Raw genomic sequence first — 13,670 nt, forward strand, 5'->3', positions numbered from 1 at the left:
GAATGAAACAAAACTGAGTCTGGAAGACATCTCTGACAGTCCAGTCCAAATAATGGTGAAACAGAGGTGAAACCTGGAAACAGAGAACGGAGGGGAAAAGGTTTAGGAAACAGAATCCACCCAACATGGCAAACTACATGACATTCACGGTGACCACCACCCAACCTTCTTTTAGAAGGGAAACTGCCCCACCCACAGGTCACTGCTGATAGAAGAGGATCTGTGCTGGCCATTGAACAAGGACTGGTAAATAACTGGACAAGAATGAGCACCTGGGCCAAAAGCAGCCCATCCGCCGGCTGGCCAGTGACCAAAGAAGAAGCTGGGTGTGAAAAACTCCGTCCAGCAGGACTGGTGGTAATTCATTAGGAGGGTCAGACACTTCCCCTCCAGAATTTGAATAGGAAAATGCAAAGATAATTAATTGGTGGGGACAGGAAGAGAAAGAAGAATGAGTGAAAAGAAAAGCCCATATGCTACAGAAAGGAGATCAATGCCAGAGGCAACAACAGACACGACTCCGCTAGAGAGCCAGACACTCCACAGCAAGGCTGTTGTTAAAGCCTTAGAGTCATTGGCATCTGGGACATAAACTCATCTAAGTGCATCTAGGTTTCTTACAGCCAACAAAATTCTCTTAGCTGGCTTTATAACTGATCAGATGTTAGGGAAAAAAATACGTCTGTGTAAATATTTGAATACAGGTCTCCCCTCCTCCAACTCTTCCCTTCTTCAAGCTATTCCCCATTCCTTCACTCTTCCTCATTAACCATGATTCTATCTTCTCTCTCCACTCTGATTTCCTCCATTGTACAAACTCCCAGCTTCCTGCCCCCAAGATCCAAAGCCAGGGTACTTTGTTTATTCCCAACCCCTGATTCCACTTGCCTGTTTGCAGCTCGGCTTCTTTCCTATTCTTCCCACCCAAACCCTAAGCTGCTCTGTTAGCTGGTCAAAAGGAGAGAAAAGTGGCAAAACGAGACAGAAACCCCTAGGGAGCTACCCCTTGTCACAGAGAAGACAAGAACAAGGAGTACATTCTTGCTTGCTGGAAAGAACAGTCCTATATTCGATTCTCCATTCAGAAACAGTATTTCTCCAGGCCCCTGGCTCCAGAGGCTTAGAACTGGTATTTGTGAAAAGATAAAGGGTCTGCCAGAATGCAGACATCCACACACTCCACTAATTGTCAGGTAGATCCTCAAGGTTGACTAATGTGATAATTTAAGTTCCATAAGGACTGAGAGTTCTCTCTCTTTTTTTTAATTAATTAATTTATTTCTGGCTGCATCGGATCTTTGTTGCTGCGTGCGGGCCTTCTCTAGTTGCAGCAAGCGGGGGCTACTCCTTGTTGAGGTACGCAGGCTTCTCATTGTGGTGGCTTCTCCTGTTGTGGAGCACGGGCTCTAGGCACGCAGGCCTCAGAGTTGAGGCACATGGGCTCAGTAGTTGTGGCTTGCGGGCTCTAGAGCGCAGGCTCAGTAGTTGTGGTGCACGGGCCCAGTTGCTCCGCGGCATGTGGGATCTTCCCGGACCAGGGATCGAACACGTGTCCCCTGCATTGGCAGGCGGATTCCTAACCACTGTGCCACCAGGGAAGCCCTGAGAGTTCTCTTATTCATCTCCAAATCCTCAGTGCCTAAAATAATATCTGGCATGTACTAGGAGCTCAGTAAATATTTATTGAGTGAACAAATGTATGGATTCACAGCAGAGAAGTCTCTGAAGATATGCCACAGTTCTTTGTCCTCAGCACCCCATGATTAAAAACTCAATGAAAACATAAAGGAATTTCTGGGGGGAAAATAGATAAAGTAAGAATGGAGTTGGGAAGAATTTTGAATGCATTGCTGAATTGACTCAAAATATCTGAAGAAGACAGCAATAATCAATATTATGGTAAGAGATTTTAACAGAACTACCATACCAGCTGAGAGACATGATTTAGCAGGGGAGCTCTTGGAAAAGAACCATGGGTCTTAGTTGACCATAAGCTCAGTCAGAATTTGAGGTACCAAAAAGCTGCCAAGAAAGCAACTGTGCTGTGAGGTACAGAATCCAGAAAGGTGGGAGGTGATGGTCCCAGTACAAGGTGTGATGCTCAGACCACCTCTAGAGTAATTGGCTTGGTACATGAAATATGCTCAAAGGAAGGAAATCAAGGAAAGGATGGAGATCATATCATATGAGAAACAATTGAAGGAACTGCACATGTTCAGCCCAGGGAAGTCTCAGCAGGTATATTCGTTTCCTGGGGCTGCCATAACAAAATACCACACACTAGATGACTTAAAACAACAGAAATTTATTCTTTTGCTGTTTGGGAGGCCAGAGTCCCAAAATCAAGGTGTTCACGGGGGCCATGCTCCCTCTGAAGTCTCTAAGGAAGGATCCTTCCTTGCCTCTTCCAGCATCTGGCAGCCCCAAGCACTCCTTGGCTTGTGGCAGCATCATTCCAATCTCTGCCTCCATCTTCACTTGGTGTTCTCCCTTTCTGTGTGTGTCTTATAAGGATACCAGTGATATTTGATTCACCCTACTCCTGTATGACCTCATTGTAACCAATTATATCTACAACAGCCCTATTTCCAAATAGGTATCACATTCTGAGGTACTGGGGATTAGGACTTCAACATATATCTTTGGATGACACAATTCAACCCATAATAGAAGGCAGGAGACTGTCTTCCTAATTCAAAGAACTCCCTTATAGAGGATTTGACCTATACAGCCCAAAGGACAGAACTAAGAACAGGGAGTGGAAGTTACAGGGATGTAAGTTGTAGCCACTTAGAAAGAATTTTCTAAGAGCTGAAGCTTCATCCCTTGTGACTCCCAATGCTGAAGCTGCTGAGGGAGAGGTGAGATGACCCATGGGGGTGGCACTGGGGGGAATTCTTTCTTTGTAAGGGGATCAGGCTGCAGAGCCTCTTGTCACTCTCAGTTGACTCTATTCCACGTGTCACTGCCCTCTGGTACCCTGGCATGAGGGAACCATTTCTAACCAAGCAGAGATTTAAGTGGCTATTTCCAAGAGGTGATACAAGCAGATGAGCCCCACAATAATGCAGGCTGCTCATGAGAAATGGAGCGTGAGCTGCAGACCCAAGAAATGAATATAAATTCAGCAGATAGTTTAATTTTTAACCAGGGAAAAAAAAGCCCAGCCCAGACAGAAAGGATAGGGGAAGAGTGTACTTTGAGTAGCACTATAGCAAGTCTTTGCTAGCGCTGCCGAGACAAATGACGTAGTTTTGTAGCTTCTGCCATCCTTGCAGTTGGGATGGGAAAGATTTCTACAGGGATGCTACTGCTGGCCGCCTTCATGGATAACGGAGGTCATGGTTTATGGGCACAAACTACTCTGCTCCAGAAGCAGCTGCATTGTTATGCAGGCATGGAAACCCAGAAGCCAGCCCAACTCCTTCCCATTTTTCTGGGCAGTTTTGCACTCAGATGGAGTAGCTGGAAGATAGAAAGGGGTCAGAGGAGAAGAAGTGGCACCTACTGTATGCCAGGCATCCGTCTCATTGAATTATGGAGGCTTAGGGCTCCATGATTGATGGGGTCAGTACGTGTGTGTGTGTGTGTGTGTGTGTGTGTGTGTGTGTGTGTGTGTATGTGTCCTCACACACAAGTTAGCACGTTTGTGATCTAGATGGAGAAATGGAGGGAGAGGGGAAAAGTTCAAAGTAGTTAGAAGCTGAGAAGATTATGGATCAAAAGGTGCATAAGAGTGGAGATCCAGGACTGGCATTATGAGATGATGAATCAGGTAGCTTCTTTGGGGACTGGGTAGGGAAGTTCCTGCCTCCGACAGGAGTATCCCATCTGGGAACAGTGGATGGAACGGTGGATACTGTAACTGTGGGGACTGTGGAAAGAGTGTAGTGGGAACCAGTGATTCCATGAGCCAGCTCTGGGAGCAGGGTGGAAACAGGCCTTAACCTCTCCCAGGAGTGTCCATCTGGCAGCATGGCTGCACTTCATCTCTGCTGAAAGCCCTGCCATTCCCTTACCCTCCACCTGGCTCAAACTGAGTCCACCTGCCAGTCTCCAAAACCAGTTTGTACTCTGACTTCACTAATACATGCATACCTCCAAGATATTGTGGGTTCAATTCCCGAGCACTGCAATAGAGCAAATATCTTAAAACGAGTCACATGTATGTTTTGGTTTCCCAGTGCATATGAAAGTTAAAATTACACTGTACTATAGTCTATTAAGTGTGCGTTATGTCTAAAAACCAATATAGAGCATCTTTTCATGTGCCTCTTGGCCATCTGTATGTCTTCTTTAGTGAAATGTCTATTTAGGTCTTCTGCCCATTTTTTAATTGGGTTGTTTGGGGTTTTTTTTGATACTGAGCTCCATGAGCTATTTGTATATTTTGGAGATTAATCCTTTGTCTGTTGCTTTGTTTGCAAATATTCTCTCCCATTCTGAAGGTTGTCTTTTCATCTTGTTTATGGTTTCCTTTGCTGTGCAAAAGATTTTAAGTTTAATTAGGTCCCATTTGTTTATTTTTGTTTTTATTTTCTTTAGGAGGTGGGTCAAAAAGGATCTTGCTGTGGTTTATGTCAAATAGTTTTTTTCCTATATTTTCCTTTAAGAGTTTTTTAGGTCTTTAATCCATTTTGATTTTATTTTTGTGTATGGTGTTACGTAGTGTTCTAATTTCATTCTTTTGCATGTAGCTGTCCAGGTTTTCCAGCACCACTTATTGAAGAGGCTGTCTTTTCTCCACTGTATTAGAGAAATGCAAATCAAAACTACAATGAGGTATCACCTCACACCGGTCAGAATGGCCATCATCAAAAAATCTACAAACAATAAATGCTGGAGAGGGTGTGGAGAAAAGGGAACCCTTTTGCACTGTTGGTGGGAATGTAAATTGATACAGCCACTATGGAGAACGGTATGGAGGTTGCTTATAAAACTAAAAATTGAACTACCATATGACCCAGCAATCCCACTCCTGGGCACGTACCCTGAGAAAACCATAATTCAAAAAGACACATGTCTCCCAATGTTTATTGCAGCACTATTTACAATAGCCAGGACATGAAAACAACCTAAATGTCCAATGACAGATGAATGGATAAAGAAGATGTGGTACATATATACAATGGAATATTACTCAGCCATAAAACGGAACGAAATTGGGTCATTTGTAGAGATGTGGATGGACCTAGAGTCTGTCATACAGAGTGAAGTAAGCCAGAACGAGAAAAACAAATATCAATATTAACGCGTTATGTGGAATCTAGAAAAATGGTACAGATGAACCTATTTGCATGGGAGGAATAGCGATGCAGACGTAGAGAACGTACATGTGGACGCAGTGGGGGAAGGGGAGGGTGGGACAAATTGGGAGATTAGGTTTGACATAAATACACTACCATGTTCAAAATAGAGGGCTTCCCTGGTGGCACAGTGGTTAAGAATCCCCCTGCCAATGCAGGGGACACGGGTTCGAGCCCTGGTCCGGGAAGATCCCACATGCCACGGAGCAACTAAGCCTGTGTGCCACAACTACTGAGCCCACGTGCTACAACTACTGAAGGCCGCACGTCTAGAGCCTGTGCTCCTCAACAAGAAAAGCCAATGCAATGAGAAGCCTGTGCACTGCAACGAAGAGTAGCCCCTGCTCGCCGCAACTAGAGAAAGCCCACATGCAGCAATGAAGACCCAATGCAGCCAAAAATTAAAATAAATAAAATAAATAAATTTCTAATAAATAAATAAAATAAAATAGATAGCTAGTGGGAACCTGCTGCATAGCACAGGGAGCTCATCTCGGTGCTCTGTGATGACCTAGATGGGTGGGATGGGGGGGATTGGGGGTGGGAGAGAGGTCCAAGAGGGAGGGGATATAGGTATACATATAGCTGATTCACGTCATTGTACAGCAGAAACTAACACAACATTGTAGAGCAATTATACTCCAATAAAAAATAAAAAACAATGTATATACCTAATAAAAAATACTTCTTTGCTAAGAAATGCGAACCACCAGTTGAGCCTTCCACGAGCCATAATCTTTTTGCAATAGTAACATCAAAGATCACTGATCACACATCACCATAACAAACACAATAATAATAATGAAAACATTCAGGTATTGCAAGAATTACCAAAATGTGATATAGAAACACAAAGTAAGCAGATGCTGTTGGAAAAATGGTGTCATAGTCTTGCCATACTCAGGGTTGCCACAAATCTTTAATTTGTTAAAAATGCAATAAAGCAAAGTACAGTAAGACAAGCCATGCCTGGATTGTCAGAAGCACCAACATTCTTGGAGACTCAACAGCTGGACAACCACTTTGGACTCTCCTACCCCCACATCAGTCACTTACCGACGCCTACCGACGGTTTCTGTATAACATCTCCCCACCTTTTCATTCTTACTGCCACACCCCTAGGCCAGGGTTCAATCCACATACCCCTCAATTAGAGCAACTCAACAGTTGGCTGTTCAAAACCTCCTATGATCTAGCCCCATCCTACCTCATAAACCAGTGGCCCACCCTCCCACTGCTCACTCAAATGAGCTTCTTCCTTCTATCAGCTGGCCTGCTTTAAGCCAGCCTCCATTCCTTTTTCCAGGCCATTTCATCCATCTGGATTTCCTTTTTTCTATACATATGCATTCACTCCCTCCAACCCCCTGCCCATGCATTCATTCAATAACCATTAAACAGTGCCAACTATGTACTAACAACCTTCTAGCTGCTGGGAATCCAGTGATGATCAGGACAAAGTCCCTCTGTTCTAGGAGCTTATGTTCAAGTGGGGAAGCTGTAAATTAAAGCCTGGTGAAGGGAAAAAGAATGGCACCGTGGGTGTGTCTGTCCTAGACAGGGTGGTCAGGAAAGCCTGTGATGGGGAGTAGACGTCGGATCTGAGACATGAATGATACGAGAGTTAATCCTCTGAAAATTGGGGTAAGAGCTTCAAAGTCTTCTTCTTCAGAGATCACATGGCTCTTCAGAAATCACCCCCACCCCTGACTCCAGGACTCACTGCCTGAGATACTCATGTGTCCTTGAGTTGCTTTTTACCTATTTGTGCCTAACCAGATGGTAAGTTCTTTAAAGGCAGGATCTGGATAGCACATCCTAAAAGTCAGAGGTTAATGGAGCATTATTGCATACAAGGACCACCCAGCTAAGGCAAAATACAGGAGAAATCATCTCACTTTGATTCTAAAAATGTGAGAATCCGAGGAAAAATTTCTTCCTTGTGATTTGAGGAAGACAGTTTTGCAGGTGTCATTCATTCCACAGTGGAGGTTTTCCTAGCTGGGGGTGAGGAAGGCAGTTAAGGCCGCTCTGTCTGATTTGAATCTATAAGCAGGCAATAAACTCCTTACAACTGAGGCAGAAAATGCCACCAAAAGCTCCAAGATGGAAGGACATCTGTTGTCAAACTATCTTGAAATCCTTGAGCTGAAGTCACAATGAAAGTGTTTTCCTGAGGATGCTTCTGACTTTAATGATTCCAGGATAAATCATTTTCATGATGTAAGAAACATTTTCATGATGAGTTGCCATTGAGAATCAATGAAAAGGATACTGAAATGCATCTAGAGTTTATTGAATCGAATCTTACTTTGTAAATAATTTTAAAGTATATAGTGTTAATATTTTTTAATGTAAAATGTTTTTACTTTAACGCATTTAATAAAGAGTTAGATTTTTGCCAATCAGCTAACACATATTAACTGAGTGCATCCAATCACCAAGGCTACACTGTGAGGCAGGTACAGTAGTGAACAAACAGATAGGGTCCCTGTCCCCAAGGAACTTACAGTCCAGCAGAGAAGATAGATGCTAAATAAATTAGTATCAATAATTAGAAAATTACAAGCAAGTAAAACATTGCAATAGAGAAACACAGGGGCTACTGAAGTGTGTGGGGAAAAGGGAAGGGGGTGGTCAGAGCAAATTCCCTAAGGAAGGGACATTTCATCTGAGACAGAAATTAACTAGTAGTACTTAGTGAAGGAAGGTAGCACAAAAGTATGTTCCAGGCAGAGGACACCTCATGTACCCAAGATCACCAGTGGAGAGGAACATGGCACTTGGGAAGAATAGCCAATTCAGTGGGGCTGGACTGAAAGAGGCACAGGATGGGGCTGGGAGGGCAGGAAGAGGTGAAACCAAAGCAGGCTTTGTTATAGGATTCCGGTTTTACCCTACAGACTAGGGAAGGCCATTTCACTTTTGGATACTGGGGAAGCATACTAACCTCTGTGAAAATAGAATCCTATAAGTCCCTCTTCAAGAAAGAAAAATTTGAGATGAGACAGGAATCACCTTTTAAGAAGACAGTCAGTTTTACTTAAAGGGAAATTGAAGAAGAATCACTTGGACCTAAAAATACTTTTGTTTATCCAGGCATTATGCTGCAAATTGCTTTTCTTGGCTGATAAAAGAAGCTGGAGGATAAAGATTATTTACAACCCAGGTAGTTAAAGCAGCTATTTGCTTACAAATCAGATTGAGATACGTCCCCAACAAAACTAAACTAGATTATGCTCCACTTAAGTGACAAATTTCTTAGCTGCCATTCTAGAGAAAGAAATAAGGACTGGTTTTCTGTCAAATTGTTTTGACATCCCTGTTTTTGCCCATCTGAAATGCAAACATTTAATGTTTGTATGTGAACATCACGAATTGTGAAACATGTTTTAGATAATCATGGGGAGACAAACATAACTGGAAGTTGTAATAGCTGGAAATTTGTAATTATTATTAGTAACTTCTGATAGAATTAAACATAAAATAGCTAAATGTTTTTCTTCTTTTCTTTGCCTAAACCTCAATGTTGACCAAAATATGAAACCCAGTTTACAATTTCGGGAGTTTGAAACAGTAGCTGTCAGTCTTTCTTTTGAAGCAATTAAAATAAAATTGGGAGCTTTGCTTACACTTCACTCCCTCGTTAACCCCATCAATGGCTGTCACCATCACTCTTCGTCAAACCAGACTATGCCAACTTCCACACCTCTGCTTGTGTTATTGTCCCTGCCTGGTATTCCCTTCTCACTCCCAGATCCAGAGCCTGGTATGTCACACCAAATGATTAGGAAGACACTATTTACTGGTAAGGAACCCATATTGCAAATTCATATCTTTGAAGTGATGAATAAACTTCATGAAAGTTGCTACTCTAAATCCAATTGGCCACCATTTGCTGATTTCCTTCTTTATGTAGGGAACAATATCCAAGGAAGAAACAGGCTGAGAACGAACCTTCAGTCAAATGACATGGCCCATAAATCAAAGTGGCGCTCACCGACCCACTTTTAAAAATGCATGCGTTTTGAGCTGCCCCCTAGTGGCTGAGGTGAGAAGGCCAATGGGTTACTCTCAAGCCCTCCTCCAGCCCCAGGAAGATCAAAGGCACATGCTGCCGATGACCCAGGTTATAGCCACGTTTGCAGCCAGAGTGAGGCTGCCTGGCTCACATATGAATTGAATCTGTTCACCTTGGTCTCACAGAATGCCAACCCAAACGGCAACAATTCGGGGCATGGGTAATCCCTTGGTCAACCTGGTAGTAGTATTAAGACTAATGCCCAAATCATTTAAGATAATAATACCTTGGCAACTCTTCAAAGCTTCTGTCTGAGAAATGGAAAGTTGGCAGAACCAAACTTGACTTACCGCAGGTAGAGGTCTAGTGGAGAACAGTACCCCTCACGCTGCAGGGAAGGGGACGAAGGCAAGGTAAGTGACCTCCGGGTTACTTCTGAGCACACAGACCTTTCAGGCATTGTTCCCAAAGCTGTATCCACAAACTGCCAATCAAAATGGCACCTTGGAAACCTTCTGGTGTTTGATCTGGATGACCAATCACATCAGATCTTTCAAGACAAGAACTTCCAAGTTTAAGGCTCCACGAGTCTTCATGGGTCCTAGTAGTTCAGAATGTGTCCCACAGAGATAGACCCCTCAGGACTCCAACAGTTAGATGTCACGGTCTTTGTCATTCCAAACCACCACAGCTGCTCCTCTCCAGGCTGTCCTAATTAGCAGCATGGCGCTCATTAACAGCTGCTGCCGGTTTAAATGTTCTCCTCTACGTGGACCAGGGCCTATAAAACCTCCCCAAAATACATCCTCCTGTGAAAGTGGTGCATACCTGGCAACAGATGTTTGCTGAAGATAGGCCTGACGATTTGCCCTTCCAGGATCCAAGATTCTCATCCTCACCTGCCCACCACTGTCCCAACATCCCGCCCCCAGCCAGTCAGGTGGGGCAAAGCATTCCAGAGGCACCACCACCACACAGACTCATGGTGCTTAGCTGAGCACACAGTAGGCACACAGTGTTAGCAACCAGCAGGGCTGATATTCAGCGAATATGCACCAGGACAGCATAAAAGTTGTCAAAATGTGGGAAACTCCCATACGGGATGTTAAATACCTGCTTCCCCAATGTCCCTGTGCACCCAGCGTCCAGCATCACATGATGGTGTGGCACCTTCCCTCAGGACCCTGGGGACCTCTTCACTGTCCAGCATCCATCCTGATTGGTCAGTGCCGTAGATACCAGTCATTCAATTCGATATCATGCCTGGCTCTCATCGTCTTCGTTGTCACCGTCATTATTTATGGACTCCCATCCTCAGAAACGTTCATACCCAGGAACTCAGCTCTGCCTCCCACAATTTCTCGCTGACTTCTTCTCCTTCTCCTTCTCCACAGTAGGTTCCTACCCTCGGCCCATCCTTTCAATGACGGTATTTTCTGGCTCCACACAATCGCTGAGTCATCTCACCCACAGCCTTGACTTCACTTACGCTGACTGGGGATTTGTCAAATGTCACACATTTGTCGTCATGTGTGAGTTGTCGATTCAGCTGGACTGGACCTCTGTTTCCCACCATCCCCTTCCCTGCATAGTTCTGGGTTAGTGTGACCACAAGAGATGTTTTACAGGAGACTTGGAAGGCAGAAGTGAAGCAGAGACAGTTGATGTTTTACTCTCAGAAAGTCGCTGCCGGGCAGCAGGTGCTGATGCCGCTTATCCACTGGTCCCCCTCGTCCGCGTGAGGCAACAGCCAAGCAGGCGGCTCCCCCAGCTTCTGCCGCATCTCTCCCGTCAGTTTCTCGCTCTGCTAGGCCAGGTGCATATTAGCTCTGTGATGAAGGAAACCAGCTTCTCCTGCACTGAAAACCTAAAGGCAATGAGAGATCAACTCAGGTTCTAGGCCAGTGTCATAGGTTCCAGCTCATCTTTGCAGATCCCTTTAGTCTTGCGTTCCCATATCCCAACTGTCTTCCTCTCCTGACTGCCTGCCATGCAGACACAAATGTGACAGCCCTACATAAACTGTTGACCAGCTCTCACATTGCATACTGTCAAACCCCTATAATAAATCTATATCTGTGTCTATATCTACATCTATATGCCTATTTATAGATAGATAGATTAAAGAGAGAGAGAGAGAGATCTCCTAATGGTTCTGCTTCTCTAACTGAACTTCAACTGATAACAAAACATCCACCAGTCACCTAAGCCATAAATCAAGTATCGTCCCAATTCCTCTCTCTCCATCACTCACAATATCTGAGCGTCGACCCAGCAAATCATTCCACCTCCCAACGTCTTTTGTTCTCCAAGTCCTTGGATCCTTTTGTTCTGTTCTGTTTTATGCTGGCATTTGACAATGGAACTATGTTTGTTTTATAAACAGCAACGGGAAAAGCATGGTAGAAAAAGCAGAAGGGAACTCATGAGCGACTGCTACTTAAAGGCTCAACAAAGAACTATGAATGATCCAAGTGCAGGTCGGCTTGCCTTTTCATCCCCTCACACTGTGCAAACATTAAACACCCAGACATGATCCCTTGGAAGGGTAGGACCATGGAAAGGGTGCCCACACTTGCAAGTCAGAGCCTTTCACCGCAGAGCGTTTGCTGTAACCAGTGACAAGCAATGTGCTCACTGGGGGCTTGGCGGCAGCTTAATTACTAAGAATGCCTGTTACAGAAATGTGTTTATTTATTATAAAGGCGACAGGAGTTGCTAAGCAAATTCATAAAGCAACAGCAGAAATGTTAGCCTACATAAAAGCAGGGAGCTTAAGTACTGGCCTTTCCGTTCACATAATAAATATGCTCATTATACATCTTCCTCCTTCTGTAATAATGTCCCGGCATGGGTCCCTAACACATCCTCCCTCTTCCCTTTCAGCATTTGTCCTGTGGGTGCTTGATTATAATGGAACTACATTTCCTTACAAATGTTCTGTTTCTCCAGCCTATCATTCATCATCCATTAATTCAAAAAACATTTATTAAGTGCCTGTTGTTTGTCAGGTGCTGGGAATATGACAGCTTATTAGTATAGGATTTGTATTTGTGGAGTTGCCGTTCTAATGGGGGAAGATCACCTATCAAGAAGCAATCAAATAAATAATATCATTCCATTTAGTGATAGATGCCACAAATATACAAAGTTGGATAAGGGGTAGTGAGTGTGAACAGGTGGTCAGAGAAGGCCTCCTGGACGAGGTGACAACTAAGCAGAGGTATGAACATTGGGAAGGAACTAACCACGTGGCCATCTGAGCAAGAGCTTCCCAAGTAGAGAGAACCTTCCCTGAGGTCAGCATTCATGTGTGAGAAAATAAATGAAAAAATAACGAGTACTGGATATTTCTCCCTTCAGTTTCTGGAACACTCCAAGCTCTTTTCTGTCTTTATCAATTCTATTCCCTTACTGGATCACTCTTGCTCCTGTTCTCACCTGAATGACTCCTCTTTTCTCAGGTCTCAATCCAAATACCCCTTCTTCCGAGAAGTCTTCCCTGACTATCCAGTCTAAGGCACATCCTCCTGTGACTTTCTCTGACAACACCTGCTTTTATCTTTACAAAGTGTGACTGTTTGTATGTTGTATTAGTCAGACTTCTCCTGAGAAACAGAAACATCAGGAGATATATATATAGATTTACCTACTTATCTATCTATATTTATAGTTAGATCTATCGCTATCTATCTATATCTCTATTATTTATATAGATATAGATTTACTATAGGAATTGGCTCAAATGATCATGGGAGTTGAGAAGTCCCATGCTCTACTGTCTGCAAGCTGGAGAACCAAAAATGGTGGTGGTGTAACTCAGTCCAAAGACCTGAGAACTGGGGGGGTGACGGGGGTGTCGGGGCAAGGTGTAAGTCCCAATCCAAGACTGAAGGCCAGAGAACCAGAACTGATATCCTAAGGCAAGAAAAGATAGGTTCCAGCTCAAGCAGAGAGAGAAAATTTGCCCCTTCTCTGCCTTTTCGTTCTATTCAAGCCCTTGGAGGATTGGGTGATGCCCACCATCATTGGTGAGGGTGATCTTCTGTACTCAGTCTGCTGATTCAAATGCTAATCTCTTCTAGAAACACCCTCACAGACACACCCAGAAATATGCTTTACCAGCTATTTGGGCAACAACTTAGCCCAGTCTAGTTGACGCATAAAATTACTCATCACATATGTGTACTTATTCAACACATAGAAAGCATTCAAATAACTGTTGAATGAATGAACCAATGGGTGAATCATAAAACAGTCACCCACAGAGCATCCAAACCAGGCAGGCTGAGAATTGAGAAAAGGGCGGCGGTGGAACACAAAGGAAAAAAATTTTATTGAGA

General features: G+C 43.8%; 1 long non-coding RNA gene across 1 annotated transcript in view; it reads right to left on the minus strand.

The window, feature by feature from the left end:
• LOC307190166 overlaps positions 1-13,670 on the minus strand; it is a 173,532-nt gene that overhangs the window by 122,239 nt on the left and 37,623 nt on the right. Inside the window, exon 2 of the long non-coding RNA XR_013829432.1 lies at positions 9,678-11,194. This is a non-coding gene — a long non-coding RNA (uncharacterized lncRNA). The remainder of the gene's footprint in view (positions 1-9,677; positions 11,195-13,670) is intronic.

Source organism: Stenella coeruleoalba, assembly GCF_951394435.1.
Source record: "Stenella coeruleoalba genome assembly, chromosome: 8".
Lineage (NCBI taxonomy): Eukaryota > Metazoa > Chordata > Mammalia > Artiodactyla > Delphinidae > Stenella > Stenella coeruleoalba.